This window comes from Oncorhynchus keta, chromosome 22 (genome assembly GCF_023373465.1).
Source record: "Oncorhynchus keta strain PuntledgeMale-10-30-2019 chromosome 22, Oket_V2, whole genome shotgun sequence".
Lineage (NCBI taxonomy): Eukaryota > Metazoa > Chordata > Actinopteri > Salmoniformes > Salmonidae > Oncorhynchus > Oncorhynchus keta.
Window position 1 is genome coordinate 50,955,321 of NC_068442.1, and position 20,621 is coordinate 50,975,941.

The window sequence follows — 20,621 nt, forward strand, 5'->3', positions numbered from 1 at the left end:
AGGTGGGGCATGTGAGCATATGGCCTCCTTTGAGAGACTCTCAATGTCATTAGCTAGCACCCACAGTGGTTCTCCAGGCTGCCTGTTGTCTATTACTCAGTTCAGAGTGCAGCAGCCCAGGCTGTACACAGTGTCCAAAGCGCATCCTCAGTGTTCCAACTAAAGCCCCATAATCCCGCCTGTCCTCGGGGCTAATCAATATCAAACAGGACAGAGCATCATCTGTGAGACACAAAGCCAGCTGCAGTGGGCCTATCTTCATTCGACCACCCCTTTAGAATGAGCAAACAGTTCAAACTGAAAGCATGAAAAGCTTCCCAATCCGCTTTCCCGGGGTCTTTATTATTAACAGATACGGACGCAATCGGGAACATGTGCGCCGCCATGTTTATTTACATTCTGAGCCCCAGCCTTCTCGTCAAGCAGCGTCGAAGTCGCCCCTTCGGTCCACCCACCAGAATCCCCACAAGGCACTCATGCCTTCTTCAGCCGCCATCATTCTAGCAGTCACCCTCAAGCGGCCTCTGTGCTCTGTTGCCCTGGCGATCTCCTCCTCCAGATACTCCTCCTCCGAGGTGCATCCATGCACAAGCACCTCCTCCTCGGGTCACAATTGTCTCCTACCTCCAGCTTCCTTTGAAGAAATGTTCAACCTCTGTTCTCCACGGAACGTCAGCTAGCTAGCTGGCTAACTTTTATCCACATTTTTACTTCTGACAACAATGTAATGACCTGGCTAGATCATAAATGAACAATTGTACAGACAGATGTGTGAGTTTACGAATTCACGGTTTATTAACCAAACACAAGACAGGCTACTGTTTGGCCGTAGCCCACGGCAAATACATCAAGGATACCCGTATAATGATGGTCTGTTCTGAACAAGGGCTGTTCTGAGGCCTTATAGACCCAGTTTATAATATTATAAACTATCCTATACCAAAATATTTTATGCAAAGCTTTGTTATACCGTACATTACTCCACTCGACAATACTGTACTATACTATTTTATACTATACCATACAATATACTATAGTATACTACACCACACACTGTTATACTATACTATACTATTCTGAGTTATGTTATTCCATACTACATTATACTATACCATACTATACTATGTTATACTATGCTATGTTATACTATACTATGTTATACTATACATTATACTACACTATAATGCTATACTCTCCTATTATATACTACATCTATATGTTATTCCATATATATATTATACTATACCATACTATACTATGTTATACTATACGTTATACTACACTATAATGCTGTACTCTCCTATTATATACTACAACTATATGTTGTATTGTAATGCCTTCACAGTTATGTTTTAGTAATGCTTTCACAGTTATGCGTCAGTTATATTGAAATTAATTCACAGTTATGTAATGCTTATATTGTAATGCCACAGTTATGCACAGCTATGTGTTATATTGTAATGCTTTCACAGTTATATTGTAATGCTTTCAGTTATGTGTTATATTGTAATGCCCTCACAGCTATGTGTTATATTGTAATGCCTTCACAGTCATGTGTTATATTGTAATGCCTTCACAGTTATGTGTTATATTGTAATGCCTTCACAGTTATGTGTTATATTGTAATGCCTTCACAGTTATGTGTTATATTGTAATGCTTTCACAGTTATGCGTCAGTTATGTGTTATATTGTAATGCCTTCACAGCTATGTGTTATATTGTAATTCCTTCACAGCTATGTGTTATATTGTAATGCTTTCACAGCTATGTGTTATATTGTAATGCCTTCACAGTTATGTGTTATATTGTAATGCCTTCACAGCTATGTGTTATATTGAATTGCCTTCACAGCTATGTGTTATATTGTAATGCCTTCACAGTTATGTGTTATATTGTAATGCCTCACAGTTATGTGTTATATTGTAATGCCTTCACAGCTATGTGTTTATATTGTAATGCCTTATGTTATATTGTAATGCCCTCACAGCTATGTGTTATATTGTAATGCCTTCACAGCTATGTTTTATATTGTAATGCTTTCACAGTTATGCGTCATGTTTATATTGTGTTATATTGTTATATTGCCTTCACAGCTATGTGTTGCCTTCATATTGTAGTGCCTTCACAGTTATGTGTTATATTGTAATGCCTTCACAGCTATGTGTTATATTGTAATGCCTTCACAGCTATGTGTTATATTGTAGTGCCTTCACAGCTATGTGTTATATTGTAATGCCTTCACAGCTATGTGTTATATTGTAATGCCTTCACAGTTATGTGTTATATTGTAATGCCTTCACAGCTATGTGTTATATTGTAATGCCTTCACAGTTATGTGTTATATTGTAATGCCTTCACAGTTATGTGTTATATTGTAATGCCTTCACAGTTATGTGTTATATTGTAATGCCTTCACAGTTATGTGTTATATTGTAATGCCTTCACAGTTATGTGTTATATTGTAATGCCTTCACAGCTATGTGTTATATTGTAGTGAATGTTTTGGGGCTGTAAAAAAGGGATTGATAAATAACATCCTGTATTGATAAACAATATCCTGTATTGCTATGGCAACACCTCAAACGAGACCCTCTTTTGAATTTGAGGACAACACAATGAAGCCTGTTTGCCAGGTTGCTATAGCCTGGCTTCCAGCTTGGTATAGCCTGGTTGCCAGGTTTGTGTAGCCTGGCTGCCAGGTTGGTATATCCTGGTTTCCAGCTTGGTATAGCCTGGTTGCCAGGTTGGCATAGCCTTCTTGCCAGATTGATTATGTAGCTCTATGTTGACATGGGTAATAATGATAAAATATATACCACTTAACAGACTTATATCCAAAGCTGCTTAGTGTGTGTGATCCCTGCAGGAGTAGAACCCAAAATGTTCACTATATAACCAAATCTATTATCAGTATGACAGTGTGGCTACTGCCATACTGAGACTTGATTCCTGAGTTATAGCTCAACTCCAGCTTTGTTGAAATCTGTCATTCTCCTCCCATTTTAGACAAACATTTTTCTCCTTCCAACGGCGCGTCCAGCGCCAACCCGAACACGCATGGAGACCTCGTTGATGTGAAGGAATCTTGACGGGTCTCCCAGGTGTGAAAAAAAAAACAAGAAAACCCGAGGCGTAATTGCTCACAAACTCTGTAATTAAGGTGCCTAAATGGGTATGAGGTGACGCCTGCCTGGTAAGAACTCAGGTGATGTCGGGTCAAATCCACCTCGTGTGGTTAGCATGGAGGTCTTTTCATTTAGAGTCTGCAGCATTTAGCAGAGTGGGAAGTGACATTACTCATTATGATATTGTAGTGGTCCTTTACACACTCCATTTGAATGATTTCATTTATTATGATCCTCAAAGCCAATGGCAACAGCTACTCTTACCGGGGTCCGACACATTACGAAAAGATGTGTGTGTGTGTTGTGTGTGTGTGTGTGTGTGTGTGTGTGTGTGTGTGTGTGTGTGTGTGTGTGTGTGTGTGTGTGTGTGTGTGTGTGTGTGTGTGTGTGTGTGTGTGTGTGTGTGTGTGTGTGTGTGTGTGTGTGTGTGTGTGTGGATCTATCAGTTACACGTACATGTCAGTACATACACACAACAAGTAGGTCACATGGGGGAGAGGTGCATTGTGCCATGAGGTGTCGCTTTATATTTATGTTTTGAAACCAGGTTTGCTGTTCACTATATAAGATGGAAGGGAGTTCCATGCACTCATGGCTTTGTATAATACTGTACTTTTCCTGGAATGTGTTCTAGACCTGGGGACTGTGAAAAGACCCCTGGTGGGGTGTCTGGTGGGGTGTAAGTGTGTATGATGTCACACCAGCACTTGCAGCAAACACTGAGAGAAATCGCAACATGCCTGTTAGCAAACGCACACGTTTATGTACATTGGAAACACTTATGCCCACGTTAGCTTGTGCTATGTCATAGGAAAGTTCTTTCCACATTTATAATCCTGGCTTCAGATTGCGATCAACATTGCAAGCGTGAGCTCATTGAAAATCAATGCGTGTCTTCAGGCAGATCACATAGGATTTGAAGTTGGCAACCTGTCTAAGCCTGTGCCAACCTGGAATTGGGTCACGCCCATGAACCGTAGCAAATAGAGCTAGGGGTGGAGCCTCTGTACTTACAGCACACCTGAGCAACCATCATCTAATCAGCTGAAAGACATCTCTCTCTCTCTCTCACTCTCTCTGATGTTTTATTACTCCAAATACCCTTTCCCTTATCTTGTGCAATACCATTCTCTCTCAGCTTGTCCAGTTCTTACACACTTTTCTTTTTGAGGAGAAGGAGCCGTTTAATTATGTTGGGACACACCCAGTGGGCGAATGAGAACAGAAGAGGAGAAGGAGCAGTTAAGTTATGTTGGGACACACCCAGTGGGCGAATGAGAACAGAAGAGGAGAAGGAGCAGTTTAAGTTACGTTGGGATAGATTCACAGTGCCTCACGCTCTTCCTCCCTCTCTCCACCCAAGTGCTCCTCTGGCTGAGAAACTAATGAAAGCCCAACTGCTTGTGACAGCAGCTATTTCCTGCATGGCCCCTGGGGGCCAGTTGGGCTGGGTTATGAGGAGTTGTGTCTGGCATGTGAACCCAGCCATATGCCCTAGGTCAAGTGCTTTGAGCTGGGCTACCAACAGGAGCCAGATGGGTCCAATTCTGCAATCAGAAAATCGAGGGGGGGGGGGACCTTTGTGATCATCAGTTTACGGCAGGTTGGCTGTGACAAATCTTAAAGGTCCATCTAGCAATGTGATATCATCGTAGTAGGGCAACTTCCTGCTTACAGACATGAACAACAACAGAATTCAAAATCAGCCTTGGGACATGTCCGCATTGAGAAGAGTTGTAGTCTTGAGACAGGTCCACATTGAGAAGAGTTGTAGTCTTGAGACAGGTCCACATTGAGAAGAGTTGTAGTCTTGAGACAGGTCCACATTGAGAAGAGTTGTAGTCTTGAGACAGGTCCACATTGAGAAGAGTTGTAGTCTTGAGACAGGTCCACATTGAGAAGAGTTGTAGTCTTGAGACAGGTCCACATTGATAAGAGTTGTAGTCTTGAGACAGGTCCACATTGAGAAGAGTTGTGGTCTTGAGACAGGTCCACATTGAGAAGAGTTGTAGTCTTGAGACAGGTCCACATTGAGAAGAGTTGTAGTCTTGAGACAGGTCCACATTGAGAAGAGTTGTAGTCTTGAGACAGGTCCACATTGAGAAAAACCTAAAGTAGTTGTCTTGGTCGATTTGAACTTCATTTTTTGCAAATTTTTGTAAGCAGGAAGTCACCCCATTACGTATGACGATGTCATATTGCTGCGTCTACCTTCAATAAGTCGCCATCATCCTCTCCGTCTGTGGATGTCAAACATACACAGTTGCTACCAAGGGTGAGACCGTGGAACATCATGTCAAGAACACAAGGAGCGTTGTGGGTCGCGAAGCATGTTCTAATCCACAAGCCTTTGCTCTTCAAATTAAATGAGGTGCCCCTTTCTGTGTTTTGCTGTGGCTATGAGAGAAAAGGTCATCCATTGACTGTCTCATTTTATCAGGCCCTAACTATATGCAGTTAACTTACATCTGCTGTGCTACTCATCATTTTTTTAGCAGCTTTAGCATCGGCACAAGAACCTACTTTGTGCACAGCTCTCTCTTTCTCTCTCTCTCTCTCTCTCTCTCTCTCTCTCTCTCTCTCTCTCTCTCTCTCTCTCCTTCCTCCTTCCACTGTCCTTATCAGCATGATTACAGATTTTAAATCCACTATCATACAGAAAGCCTGATGAAAAACAAATGGCATGTCTTATATTGGACGATGAAAGTGACAGGATTTACTGGGAACTCTCTGATCTTTGGGAATTAAGATCAGAATGTGCTGACTCTAGAGCTAATTCTGTAGAAGGGAAGTTAAAGTAGTGGAAGTTTCATTTATGCAAACTAGGCTCAGGGCTTGTGGGGTATGGAGTTAACATACTAATAACTAGTTAGATTTCGAAAGCATCACTGATAAAACTAATTTTTGTATTTAGGTATTTTTTTCAGTGTGTGTGCATGTGGTCACACACAAATAGTACTTTTGCAATTAATATGACTGACTACCAGCCTCATTTTCATGTTCAGATGTTAAAACACGGAAGAGTTCAAGGAAACTGTCCTTTTCTTTTACATACGTTTCAGAATACGCTATCTCAATTCAACAAGGTCCAGAGAACACATTGCTGAATAAATATTAGCTCTGCTCGGTCAAGTGAATATCGTGAAATGTTTATTTTGTCAAAGCAAAATAACTCTACAACCCAAACTGACATCTTCATAAATATTTATTAGACGCTTTCCCCCTTCAGAATAAAATACACAAATCTGAATATAGGAAATGGACATTTCAAATGCATGAGATTTCTTAATATCACCACCTACGAGGCGGCAGGGTGGAAGGTAGCCTAGCGGTTAGAGTGTTAGGTAGCCTAGCGGTTAGAGTGTTAGGTAGCCTAGCGGTTAGAGTGTTAGGTAGCCTAGCGGTTAGAGTGTTAGGTAGCCTAGCGGTTAGTGTTAGGTAGCCTAGCGGTTAGAGTGTTAGGTAGCCTAGCGGTTAGAGTGTTAGGTAGCCTAGCGGTTAGAGTGTTAGGTAGCCTAGCGGTTAGAGTGTTAGGTAGCCTAGCGGTTAGAGTGTTGGGCCAGAAACCAAAAGGTTGACCGTTTGAATACCCGAGCTGGCAATGTGGAAAAACTGTTGATGTGCTCTTGAACAAGGCACTGAACAGTAATAAGCTTTTGCAACAGTTGATCATGCTATTTTACTGAATAAGTTGTCCTCGATAGGTCTGAAAGCTAACGCCTGTTGATGGTTTCATGATTATCTTAGTGACAGAACTCAGGCCATCGTGATTGATGGTGTTATGTCTACAAGTACATAAATGTGTACCGCAGGGGTCGATACAAGGACCTGTTATTTTCACTATAATAAAATGGTCAATAAACAGGGTTCATGTTCTCTACCCAACCCCTGCCTAAACCTAAACCCTTACCCTAAACCGGGTTAGTATCCTCAGCCCTACCCTACCCCCTAAACCTTACCTAAAAACTGGGTTTGAACTCTCAGCCCTACCCTACCCCCTAAACCTTACCATAAACCGGGTTCGTATCCTCCACCCTACCCTACCCCCTAAACCTTACCCTAAACCGGGTTCGTATCCTCCACCCTACCCTACCCCCTAAACCGGGTTCGTATCCTCAATCCTACCCTACCCCCTAAACCTTACCCTAAACCTGGTTTCGTATCCTCAACCCTACCCTACCCCCTATTTGTAAGTCGCTCTGGATAAGAGCGTCTGCTAAATGACTTAAATGTAAATGTAAATGTAAACCTCAGTCGTGTGTTCTTAAAACGCTAAATCATTGTCAATCTAAATACCAAGTTATTTGTACGCAGGGACTCGTATCCTCCACCCTACCCTACCCCCTAAACCTTACCCTAGACCGGGTTTGTATCCTCCACCCTACCCTACCCCCTAAACCGGGTTCGTATCCTCAACCCATCCCTACCCCATAAACCGGGTTCGTATCCTCAACCCTACCCCCTAAACCGGGTTCGTATCCTCAACCCTACCCTACCTCCTAAACCTGGTTTGTATCCTCAACCCTACCCCCTAAACCTTACCCTAAACCGGGTTCGTATCCTCAACCCTACCTTACCCCCTAAACCTTACCCTAAACCGGGTTCGTATCCTCAACCCTACCCTATCCCCTAAACCGGGTTCGTATCCTCAAACCTTACCCTAAACCGGGTTCGTATCCTCAACCCTACCCTACCCCTAAACCTTACCCTAAACCGGGTTCGTATCCTCAACCCTACCCTACCCCCTAAACCTTACCGTAAACCGGGTTCGTATCCTCAACCCTACCCCCTAAACCTTACCCTAAACCGGGTTCGTATCCTCAACCCTACCCCCTAAACCTTACCATAAACCGGGTTCGTATCCTCAACCCTACCCCCTAAACCTTACCGTAAACCGGGTTCGTATCCTCAACCCTACCCCCTAAACCTTACCCTAAACCGGGTTCGTATCCTCAACCCTACCCTACCCCCTAAACCTTACCGTAAACCGGGTTCGTATCCTCAACCCTACTCTACCCCCTAAACCTTACCCTAAACCGGGTTCGTATCCTCAACCCTTCTTTAAACGCTAAATCATTGTCAATCTAAATACCAAGGTATTTGTACGCAGGGACTTGTATTGATTTATAGAACCATCTGATGAGTAAAGACGTCATCCTTCTGAGACAATCTTACCAAAACTTAAAAACAACATATATTTAGTTTTGCCATTTATTAAATACCAGTTTTAAATTAGTAAAGGCATCCTGTACAGCTGCAAAATCAGACTGTAGCCTTGTCACAACCAGGTCAGCAGTTGGTGGAAATTGCATACATACTGTAATATTATGATCCACGTAAAGATGAAATTGACAATTTATAGCAGTTTAACATGATTTTTGAAACAACTACCCCATCTCTGTACCCCACACATTTGTTGGTGTTGGAGACATGGATAAGCAAGGAGGACATGTGGGGACTAAACACCCCTGTGTTGAGGATCAGCGCGCGGACGTGATGTTGCCTACCCTCACCAACTGGGGTCGGCCCTTCAGGAAGTCCAGGACCCAGTTGCAGAGGGAGGTGTTCAGACCCAGAGTCCTAAGCTTGGTGACGAGCTTGGAGGGGACAATGGTGTTGAACGCTGCTCTTTAGTCAATGGACAGCATTCTCACGTAAGTATTCCTCTCATCTACCTGGGGTAAAAGCAGTGTGGAGTGCAATCGAGAATGCGTCGTCTATGGATCTGTTGGGGCGGTGTGTAAATTGGAGTGGTTCTGGGATGATAGAGTTGATGTGAGCCATAACCAGCCTCTCAAAGCACTTGATGATTACAGAAGTGAGGGCTACAGGGTGGTAGTCATTGTGGCACGAAGCCTTAGAGTTCTTGGGGACAGGGATGATGGTGGTCATCTTAAAACATGTGTGGATCACAGACTGGGACAAGGAGACGTTACACGTGCTCCGAGAAAGAGCAATATCCGTTGGTGACGATACCTCGAAACGGGGCACAATGTTTTTTTAAATTGTCTTTAGCGTGCATTAAAATGCATTGAGTTGGCCTGGTAGAGGCATTGTTAGGCATATCACAGCTGGCTCTTCCTTCGTAATCCGTCATGGATTGGAGCCCCCTGTCACATACGATGAACGTCAGAGTCGAAAAGGATTCCAACTTTATTCCTATGTTATATATTCCTTTTGCTCAGTTTGATGACTCTGTGGTGGTCGTAGCAGGACTACTTGTTCCTGTCCTTGGCCTTCAGGCGTTTTTGTCTACAGGTTGTTGTTTTTTTACTCCCGTTATGACCATTATGTAAAAACAAAAAAAAATAAGAAAAAAGGACTTAATAAAAATGGACGTGCGACTTCAATAAAATGCCTATTCAGCATCCACAATGTAAATCACTCATTACTGCCACACACAGGTCGGAAGTCTGCAGAAACTCAATACATTGGAGGTGCTGAACAGGCATTTTTTTTAATCTGTTGCTTGTAAATGTGGGTAGCCTAGTGGTTAGAGCGATGGACTAGTAAGTGGAAGGTTGCAAGTTCAAACCCCAAGCTGACAAGGTACAAATCTGTCGTTCTGCCCCTGAACAGGCAGTTAACCCACTGTTCCTAGGCCGTCACTGAAAATAAGAATTTGTTCTTAACTTATCTTGCCTAGTTAAATAAAGGTGAAATAAAAATGTGTATCTAGACCTTTCTTTGGAAGTATGTTACTTAAATGAAGATAGTCGCTCAGCGAAACTCCATATTTGGTAAGTAACGAATGTGTTATTTTTTAAAAATTCTAACGCTTGCAGAGCTGTCTTAATGGGAGTTTGAATCTGAGCTTCCTGGGCGGTAGAGAGGAGGACACATCATACTCATCGTTGACATCTCTAACGCACATGTACCGAGGGCGGCTAAGAAGATGCTTTCACAGAGAAGTGGCCAATGTTCTCGTGGTGAACTTTTTCACCTTGAGAAGGACGCATGATCCTCTGTCGGTGGAGGGTGAGAAAGCTTGTTTGGTCCAGCAGTAAATTGATGAACTGGCACGGATTAGCATAGCCCGGACATTCCCCCTAGAGTACATCAATAGCCTGGAGCTGTCTGCCCTGTGCACGTGTGCGTGTGCGTGTGCGTGCGTGTGTGTGCGTGTGTGTGTGTGTGTGTGTGTGTGTGTGTGTGTGTGTGTGTGTGTGTGTGTGTGTGTGTGTGTGTGTGTGTGTGTGTGTGTGTGTGTGTGTGTGTGTGTGTGTGTGTGTGTGTGTGTGTGTGTGTGTGTGAGAGAGAGAGATACAGAAAGAAAGAGAGAGAGAGAGACAGAGAGTTTGTTTGCGTGTGTAGTGTAAGTATGTGCCTGTCTGTATATGTATGTGTGCTTGTGCAGGTGGGTGGATGACTGTAAACCTGTCAAGAGCCCTCGGGGAGGAGCTGCCAACCTGAGAGACACACTGACCCTGACCACCTGTCCCTGACTCACAGCTCACCTCTCTCTCTCTCTCTCTCTCTCTCTCTCTCTCTCTCTCTAATTCTCTCTCTCTCTCTCTCTCTCTCTCTCTCTCTCTCTCTCTCTCTCTAATGTCTCTCTCTCTCTCTCTCTATGTCTCTCTCTCTCTCTCTCTTTTCTCTCTCTTTCTCTCTCTCTCTCTCTCTCTCTCTGTCTCTCTTTTTCTTTCTCTCTTCTCTCTCTCTCTCTAATTCTCTCTCTCTCTCTCTCTCTCCCTATGTCTCTCTCTTTCTATGTCTCTCTCTCTGTCTCTCTTTTTCTCTCTTTCTCTCTCTCTTTCTCTCTCTTTCTCTCTCTCTCTTTCTGTCTCTGTCTCCATCCTCTTTTTCTATCCCCTATTTTCCTTCTGGTGATTGGTCATGTCTGAAGCCCAGTTATTTACCCCACTGAAGGATAGGAGAGAGATGATTGGATGACAGGGCCTCTGTGCTGGCTTAGTCAGGTCTGACTGAGTTGCCCCGGTGTTGAGAGACAAGCAGACAACAACTGTGTCACCTGGCTTGTTCACCATACGGTGAGAAAACCACAGTATGTTGACGGGCTGGGACGTTATTTTGTCACTATAAAAAAAAAATACTTTGATCGCAGATGATCTGGGCACTGATAAACATCTCGTCTGATGTAGCGTGCCGGGGCAGGTTTCGAAGGAGGAAACAGACGTTTGTTTTTGCAATAGGAGAGTCGTTTTTTTTTTTCTTCTTCTACTGGGGAGAAATCTGTCTGTCATCCGCTCGTCACGGTGGTTTCCGTGGAGATTTCTTCCAGTATTCCGAGCTTTTAAGGACCTTGTTGACATTTAATGAGCTAAATCCTTACCGGATGAAAGGGAATACCTTGCCTGGTTGCATGAACAACACAGATAGTTGGATGGTGCTGCCTCAGAACTTCCAGACTTGGCCGTACTATGGGAGCCGTCTCACACAAACCACAGTGTTTACGTTTTCCCTCTGACCTGTATAAATAAACATTTAGCTAACTGGCAGCTGAGGAATTTGTTAGTGCGTTTGCCACAAAACGCTTAAATGCATTTTTTGAGAATCATTAAAGAGGACATCAATCGCTCTGTCGTTCTGTCGTTCTGTCGTTCTGTCCCTGAACAGGCAGTTAACCCAATGTTCCTAGACCAGTTAACCCAATGTTCCCAGGCCGTCATTGAAAATAAGAATTTGTTCTTAACTGACTTGCCTAGTTAAATAAAGGTTAAAAAACAAAAAAACACAAGTGCCAAACTGTGTACTACAGATGCACTAGGAGACATACTGCACATGACTGTATTACTTTAAAGGAATAGTTCACCCAAATGACAAAACATCATACTGGCCTCCTTACCCTGTAAGCAGTCTAAGGACAATCAATTCATGTCTTTGGTTTTGTTTCCTTGGCTTTTAGTGAAAGTAGATTTGTCTCATGAGGTCAACATTCTCCTCTACGATCATCTATCAAAGGTGAAAGCAAATGACTGGTTCTTTCTAAACATTTATTTTGATCAAGTTGACATTTTTCCATCAGGCTCTTCGTCTGAAATGAAATTTGACAGAGTGAAAAACAGCATATCACTGTCTATTCACATACTGTGTTAACTTCACTGTCCCAAATGAATAATGATTTCTGGGTTAGATAGCGAGGCACTTACTTTAACGTAACATAAACAGAGGAATGAAACCAACGGCATTACTCGAATACAGATTGAATAATCTTCTCAAATACAGATTAAATAATATCCTTGAACACAGATTGAATAACCTCCTCAAATACAGATTGACTAATCTCCTCAAATACAGATTAAATAATCTCCTCAAATACAGATTGACTAATCTCCTCAAATACAGATTAAATAATATCCTTGAACACAGATTGAATAACCTCCTCAAATACAGATTGACTAATCTCCTCAAATACAGATTAAATAATATCCTTGAACACAGATTGAATAACCTCCTCAAATACAGATTGACTAATCTCCTCAAATACAGATTAAATAATATCCTTGAACACAGATTGAATAACCTCCTCAAATACAGATTGACTAAATCTTGAATAATCCTCAAATACAGATTAAATAATATCCTTGAACACAGATTGAATAACCTCCAGATTGACTAATCTCCTCAAATACAGAAAATACAGATTGAATAATCTCAAATACAGATTGAATAATCTCCTCAAATACAGATTAAATAATATCCTTGAACACAGATTGAATAACCTCCTCGAATACAGATTGAATAATCTCCTCGAATACAGATTGAATAATCTCCTCGAATACAGATTAAATAATTGTATTATCACAGTATCTTCCTGAGGCGTTTAAATGCTCTACATTGAGGCCATTAGAGTATTTATGCTACCAGTGCACGCACATCATGTCCAGGGCACAGGCTTTACACTGTGTTAGGGCAGGAGGGTTATGGCTAAGGTTTCTTATTAGCGGCCTTTAATCATTCCTGAACACCCTAATTGGACAAGCCGTTTGACGATTTGAAAACCAGATCAAATGCAGATAAAAATAAAAATGAATAAGGGCTGATTAGATAATGTGGAGGGCGCCGTGTGTAATTGAACACGCTGTCCTTTCATCTTTTGCTGTTTCAACAATTTTCACGTGGAATATTTAGACTAAGTTATGGATCCATTTTGTCATGAAGGTTCATATGTCGACTATCTAATATTATAACCTGGGTGGTCGAGCCCTGAATGCTGATTGGCTGAACGCTGTGGTATATCGGACAGTATACCACGGGTATGACAAAACATTTGTTTTTACTGCTCTAATTACGTTGGTAACCTGTTTATAATAGCAATAAGGTACTTGGGGATTTGTGGTATGTGGCCAATATACCACAGCTAAGGGCAGTGTCCAGGCACTCTGTGCTGCGTCGTGCTAATAGAAAAGCCCTTAGCCCTGGTATATTAGCTAAATACCACACCCCTCAGGCCTTATAGCTAAAATAACAAAGTTATTGATTCATTTAGTCATAAAGGTTCCCATGGCCAAAAATAGTTCCATCACACTTAACCCATGGCACCTTTTTGCAATCTAACTCCACCCCCCTCCACCCCCCCATTAATCTAACCCCACCCCCCTCCACCCCCATTCATCCACCCCCATTCATCTAACTCCACCCCCATTCATCTAACCCCACCCCTCCACTCATCTAACTCCACCCCTCCCCCACTCATCTAACTCCACCCCCTCCACCCCCCATTCATCTAACTCCACCCTCCCATTCATCTAACTCCACCCCTCCACTTATCTAACTCCACCCCCCCACTCATTTACACCCACCCCACCACTCAACTGTACTGCATAGGCACTAGTCCCATTTCATAATATAATCATATGGGCTGACTCCATCGTCATCAGGCGATGATGACGTGATCTCTGCACTCTCTGCTCCCTCAACCATCTTTATTCCTCACAAATTGTTTTCCCATAAAGAAATGGCCTGGGCTCTGTGACTGACTTGGACACACAATCAGGTATCAAGGTAAGAGCCAGATGTAGACCTTGTCGAAGTAACAATGTTTAATACAGAAACGGGGTAGAGGTACAGGACGGCAGGCAGGGTCAGGCTCAGGGGCAGGGTCAGGCTCAGGGGCAGGGTCAGGCTCAGGGGCAGGGTCAGGGGCTCAGGGTCAGGCTCAGGGGCAGGGTCAGGCTCAGGGGCAGGGGCTCAGGGGCAGGGTCAGGGGCAGGGGCAGGCAGGCTCAGGGGCAGGGTCAGGGGCAGGGGCAGGGTCAGGCAGGCAGGGTCAGGGGCAGGGGCAGGCTCAGGGGGTCAGGGGCAGGGGCAGGGGCAGGCTCAGGGGCAGGGTCAGGCTCAGGGGCAGGGTCAGGGGCAGGGTCAGGCAGGCTCAGGGGCAGGGTCAGGCTCAGGGGCAGGGTCAGGCTCAGGGGCAGGGTCAGGCTCAGGGGCAGGGTCAGGGGCAGGGGCAGGGGCAGGGGCAGGGGCAGGCTCAGGCTCAGGCTCAGGCTCAGGGGCAGGGTCAGGCTCAGGGGCAGGGGCAGGGGCAGGGGCAGGGGCTCAGGCTCAGGTCAGGGTCAGGCTCAGGGGCAGGGGCAGGGGCAGGGGCAGGCTCAGGGGCAGGGTCAGGGTCAGGGCAGGGGCAGGGGCAGGGTCAGGCTCAGGGGCAGGCTCAGGCTCAGGCTCAGGGGCAGGGGCAGGGGCAGGGTCAGGCTCAGGGGCAGGGTCAGGCTCAGGGGCTCAGGCTCAGGGGCAGGGGCAGGGGCAGGGGCAGGGGCAGGGGCAGGGTCAGGGGCAGGGGCAGGGGCAGGGGCAGGGGCAGGGGCAGGGGCAGAGTCAGGGTCAGGGTCAGGGGCAGGGGCAGGGTCAGGGGCAGGGGCAGGCAGGCTCAGGTCAGGGTCAGGGGCAGGGGCAGGGGCAGGCAGGCTCAGAGTCAGGGTCATGGGCAGGGGCAGGGGCAGGGGCAGGCAGGCTCAGGGTCAGGCTCAGGGGCAGGGGGGGCAGGCTCAGGCTCAGGCTCAGGCTCAGGGGCCAGGTTCAGGGTCAGGGTCAGGCTCAGGGGCAGGGGCAGGGGCAGGCTCAGGGTCAAGGGCAGGGGCAGGGGCAGGGGCAGGGGCAGGCTCAGGCTCAGGCTCAGGCTCAGGCTCAGGCTCAGGCTCAGGCTCAGGGGCAGGGTCAGGCTCAGGGTCAGGCTCAGGGTCAGGTTCAGGCTCAGGGTCAGGGGCAGGGGCAGGGGCAGGGTCAGGGTCAAGGGCAGGGGCAGGGGCAGGCTCAGGCTCAGGCTCAGGCTCAGGCTCAGGCTCAGGGGCAGGCTCAGGGGCAGGGGCAGGGGCAGGGGCAGGGGCAGGGGCAGGGGCAGGCTCAGGGCCAGGCTCAGGCTCAGGCTCAGGCTCAGGAGCAGGAGCAGGAGCAGGGGCAGGGGCAGGGGCAGGGGCAGGGGCAGGGGCAGGGGCAGGGGCAGGGGCAGGGGCAGGGGCAGGGGCAGGGGCAGGGGCAGGGGCCTCAGGGGCTCAGGGGTCAGGCAGGTGGGTACAGGGGCAGGGGCAGGGGCAGGGTCAGGGGCTGGGGCAGGCAGTGTGGTCAGCCAGGTGGGTACATGGTGAGGGTCAGGCTCAGGGGCAGGGTCAGGGTCAGGGTCAGGGTCAGGTTCAGGTTCAGGCTCAGGCTCAGCCTCAGGGGCAGGGTCAGGCTCAGGCTCAGGGTCAGGCTGCAGGGGCAGGGGCAGGCTCAGGCTCAGGCTCAGGCTCAGGCTCAGGCTCAGGCTCAGGCTCAGGCTCAGGGGCAGGGGCAGGGGCAGGGGCAGGGGCAGGGTCAGGGGCAGGCTCAGGGTCAGGGTCAGGGTCAGGGGCAGGGGCAGGGGCAGGGGCAGGCTCAGGCTCAGGGTCAGCCTCAGGCTCAGGCTCAGGGGCAGGGGCAGGGGCAGGGTCAGGGGCAGGCAGTGTGGTCAGCCAGGTGGGTACATGGTCAGGCTCAGGGGCAGGGGCAGGGGCAGGCAGAGTGGTCAGGCAGGTGGGTACAGGGTCAGGCAGAGAGGTCAGGCAGGCTCAGGGGCAGGGGCAGAGAATGGGGCACGGTCAGGGTCAGGGTCAGGGTCAGGGGGGTCAGGGGCAGGGGCAGGGGCAGGGGCATGGTCAGGGTCAGGGTCAGGGGCAGGGTCAGGCAGGGTCAGGGGTGGGTACAGGGTCAGGGAGCAGACAGGCTCAGGGGCAGGGGCAGGGAATGGGGCAGGGGCATGGTCAGGGGCACGGTCAGGGTCAGGGGCAGGGTCAGGGTCAGGGTCAGGGGCAGGGGCATGGTCAGGGTCAGGGGCAGGGTCAGGGGCAGGGTCAGGCAGTGTGGTCAGCCAGGTGGGTACATGGTCAGGGTCAGGCTCAGGGGCAGGGGCAGGCAGAGTGGTCAGGCAGGTGGGTACAGGGTCAGGCAGTGTGGTCAGTCAGGTGGGTACAGGGTCAGGGCGGGCAAGGGTCAAAATCAAGGAGGACGAGAAAACAAAGACTGGGGAAAAGCAGGAGCTTGATGACAAACAAGATGAACTGGCAACAGACAAACAGAGAACACAGGTTTAAATACACAGGGGATAATGGGGAAGATGGGAGACACCTGGAGGGGGGTGGAGACAATCACAAAGACAGGCGAAACAGATCAGGGTGTGACCCATACTGTCCCTGTCACATCCCCCTTCTCCATCTAGGACAACCTGAGAACTGAGTCGCTGTGTCCTCAGATGCCTACAGCCGAATGAAGAGGGTTTCTGTGGTGGAAACGCCATGAGAGCTATGAGGGCTCTGTGGATCTCACGGTAAAGAGGGAACAGTAATTCTGCGTTTAGACGAGGAACGCAAAAATTTGGAGTAGCGGGACAAGAAAGCAAGAAAGAGGGTGACGGATAAGCAAGCCAGCACAATGGCATGCGTTGCTATGGTGATTTCAGTAAACAAACAGTGCAAATCAACATTTGGCAGAAAACTGCGCTATGGCAGATGACAAAAGTTGAAATATTTTAAGTCTGGAGTCAAGTCCCATCTACTGTGGCAGCATTCACCGTAAGCCTCAACAACATTTACTGTTGAAAACAATGACATCTGTTTTGCCGTCTACCGTCTACCTCGTACCACCAGCCGTCTAACTTATAAAGCTAGCTGGCTGGTGGATATCACAGTCAAGAGGCAACATGAAGCTAGCTGGCTGGCTGATATCACAGTCAAGAGACAACATAAAGCTAGCTGGCTGGTGGATATCACAGTCAAGAGACAACATAAAGCTAGCTGGCTGGTGGATATCACGGTCAAGAGGCAACATAAAGCTAGCTGGCTGGTGGATATCACAGTAAAGAGGCAACATAAAGCTAGCTGGCTGGTGGATATCACAGTCAAGAGGCAACATAAAGCTAGCTGGCTGGTGGATATCACAGTAAAGAGGCAACATAAAGCTAGCTGGCTGGTGGATATCACAGTCAAGAGGCAACATAAAGCTAGCTGGCTGGTGGATATCACGGTCAAGAGGCAACATAAAGCTAGCTGGCTGGTGGATATCAAAGTAAAGAGACAACATAAAGCTAGCTGGCTGGTGGATATCACGGTCAGAGGCAACATAAAGCTAGCTGGCTGGTGGATATCACAGTAAAGAGGCAACATAAAGCTAGCTGGCTGGTGGATATCACAGTAAAGAGACAACATAAAGCTAGCTGGCTGGTGGATATCACAGTAAAGAGACAACATAAAGCTAGCTGGCTGGTGGATATCACAGTAAAGAGGCAACATAAAGCTAGCTGGCTGGTGGATATCACGGTCAAGAGGCAACATAAAGCTAGCTGGCTGGTGGATATCACAGTCAAGAGACAACATAAAGCTAGCTGGCTGGTGGATATCACGGTCAAGAGGCAACATAAAGCTAGCTGGCTGGTGGATATCACGGTCAAGAGGCAACATAAAGCTAGCTGGCTGGTGGATATCACAGTCAAGAGACAACATAAAGCTAGCTGGCTGGTGGATATCACGGTCAAGAGGCAACATAAAGCTAGCTGGCTGGTGGATATCACGGTCAAGAGGCAACATAAAGCTAGCTGGCTGGTGGATATCACAGTCAAGAGACAACATAAAGCTAGCTGGCTGGTGGATATCACGGTCAAGAGGCAACATAAAGCTAGCTGGCTGGTGGATATCACAGTCAAGAGGCAACATAAAGCTAGCTGACTGGTGGATATCACGGTCAAGAGGCAACATAAAGCTAGCTGGCTGGTGGATATCACGGTCAAGAGGCAACATAAACCTAGCTGGCTGGTGGATATCACAGTAAAGAGGCAACATAAAGCTAGCTGGCTGGCTGATATCACAGTAAAGAGGCAACATAAAGCTAGCTGGCTGGTGGATATCACAGTAAAGAGGCAACATAAAGCTAGCTGGCTGGTGGATATCACAGTCAGAGACAACATAAAGCTAGCTGGCTGGCTGATATCACAGTAAAGAGGCAACATAAAGCTAGCTGGCTGGTGGATATCACAGTCAAGAGACAACATAAAGCTAGCTGGCTGGCTGATATCACAGTAAAGAGGCAACATAAAGCTGCTGGCTGGTGGATATCACAGTAAAGAGGCAACATAAAGCTAGCTGGCTGGCTGATATCACGGTCAGAGGTAACATAAAGCTAGCTGGCTGGTGGATATCACGGTCAGAGGCAACATAAAGCTAGCTGGCTGGTGGATATCACGGACAAGAGGCAACATAAAGCTAGCTGGCTGGTGGATATCACAGTCAAGAGGCAACATAAAGCTAACTGACTGGTGGATATCACAGTCAAGAGACAACATAAAGCTAGCTGGCTGGTGGATATCACGGTCAAGAGGCAACATAAAGCTAGCTGGCTGGTGGATATCACGGTCAGAGGCAACATAAAGCTAGCTGGCTGGTGGATATCACAGTCAGAGACAACATAAAGCTAGCTGGCTGGTGGATATCACAGTCAAGAGGCAACATAAAGCTAGCTGGCTGGTGGATATCACAGTCAGAGGCAACATAAAGCTAGCTGGCTGGTGGATATCACAGTCAAGAGATGGTCCTTCTGTGGCTCAGTTGGTAGAGCATGGCGCTTGTAACGCCAGGGTAGTGGGTTCATTCCGGGACCACCCATACGTAGAATGTATGCACACATGACTGTAAGTCGCTTTGGATAAAAGCGTCAGCTAAATGGCATATATTATTATTATTATTATTATTATAGAGGCAACATAAAGCTAGCTGGCTGGTGGATATCACAGTCAAGAGGCAACATAAAGCTAGCTGGCTGGTGGATATCACAGTCAAGAGACAACATAAAGCTAGCTGGCTTGTGGATATCACGGTCAGAGGCAACATAAAGCTAGCTGGCTGGTGGATATCACGGTCAGAGACAACATAAAGCTAGCTGGCTGGTGGATATCACAGTCAGAGGCAACATAAAGCTAGCTGGCTGGTGGATATCACAGTCAGAGGCAACATAAAGCTAGCTGGCTGGTGGATATCACAGTCAGAGGCAACATAAAGCTAGCTGGCTGGTGGATATCACGGTCAAGAGGCAACATAAAGCTAGCTGGCTGGTGGATATCACAGTCAGAGGCAACATAAAGCTAGCTGGCTGGTGGATATCACAGTCAGAGGCAACATAAAGCTAGCTGGCTGGTGGATATCTCGGTCAGAGGCAACATAAAGCTAGCTGGCTGGTGGATATCACAGTCAGAGGCAACATAAAGCTAGCTGGCTGGTGGATATCACGGTCAAGAGGCAACATAAAGCTAGCTGGCTGGTGGATATCACAGTCAAGAGGCAACATAAAGCTAGCTGGCTGGTGGATATCACGGTCAAGAGGCAACATAAAGCTTGCTGGCTGGTGGATATCACAGTAAAGAGGCAACATAAAGCTAACTGACTGGTGGATATCACAGTCAGAGGCAACATAAAGCTAGCTGGCTGGTGGATATCACAGTCAAGAGGCAACATAAAGCTAGCTGGCTGGTGGATATCACAGTAAAGAGGCAACATAAAGCTAGCTGGCTGGTGGATATCACGGTAAAGAGACAACATAAAGCTAGCTGGCTGGTGGATATCACAGTAAAGAGGCAACATAAAGCTAGCTGGCTGGTGGATATCACGGTCAGAGGCAACATAAAGCTAGCCGGCTGGTGGATATCACAGTCAGAGGCAACATAAAGCTAGCTGGCTGGTGGATATCACAGTCAAGAGGCAACATAAAGCTAGCTGGCTGGTGGATATCACAGTAAAGAGGCAACATAAAGCTAGCTGGCTGGTGGATATCACAGTAAAGAGGCAACATAAAGCTAGCTGGCTGGTGGATATCACGGTCAGAGGCAACATAAAGCTAGCTGGCTGGTGGATATCACAGTAAAGAGGCAACATACAGCTAACTGACTGGTGGATATCACAGTCAAGAGGCAACATAAAGCTAGCTGGCTGGTGGATATCACAGTAAAGAGGCAACATAAAGCTAGCTGGCTGGTGGATATCACGGTAAAGAGACAACATAAAGCTAGCTGGCTGGTGGATATCACAGTAAAGAGGCAACA

The 20,621-nt window shown here is 47.0% G+C and overlaps 2 pseudogenes; both read left to right on the forward strand.

Moving 5' to 3' along the window:
* The first annotated feature begins 476 nt into the window (after positions 1-476).
* Positions 477-15,364, forward strand: LOC127910816 (fibroin heavy chain-like; annotated as a pseudogene).
* Positions 15,365-15,379: 15 nt separating this feature from the next.
* LOC127910817 (fibroin heavy chain-like) lies at positions 15,380-16,808 on the forward strand (annotated as a pseudogene).
* The last annotated feature ends 3,813 nt before the right edge of the window (positions 16,809-20,621 follow it).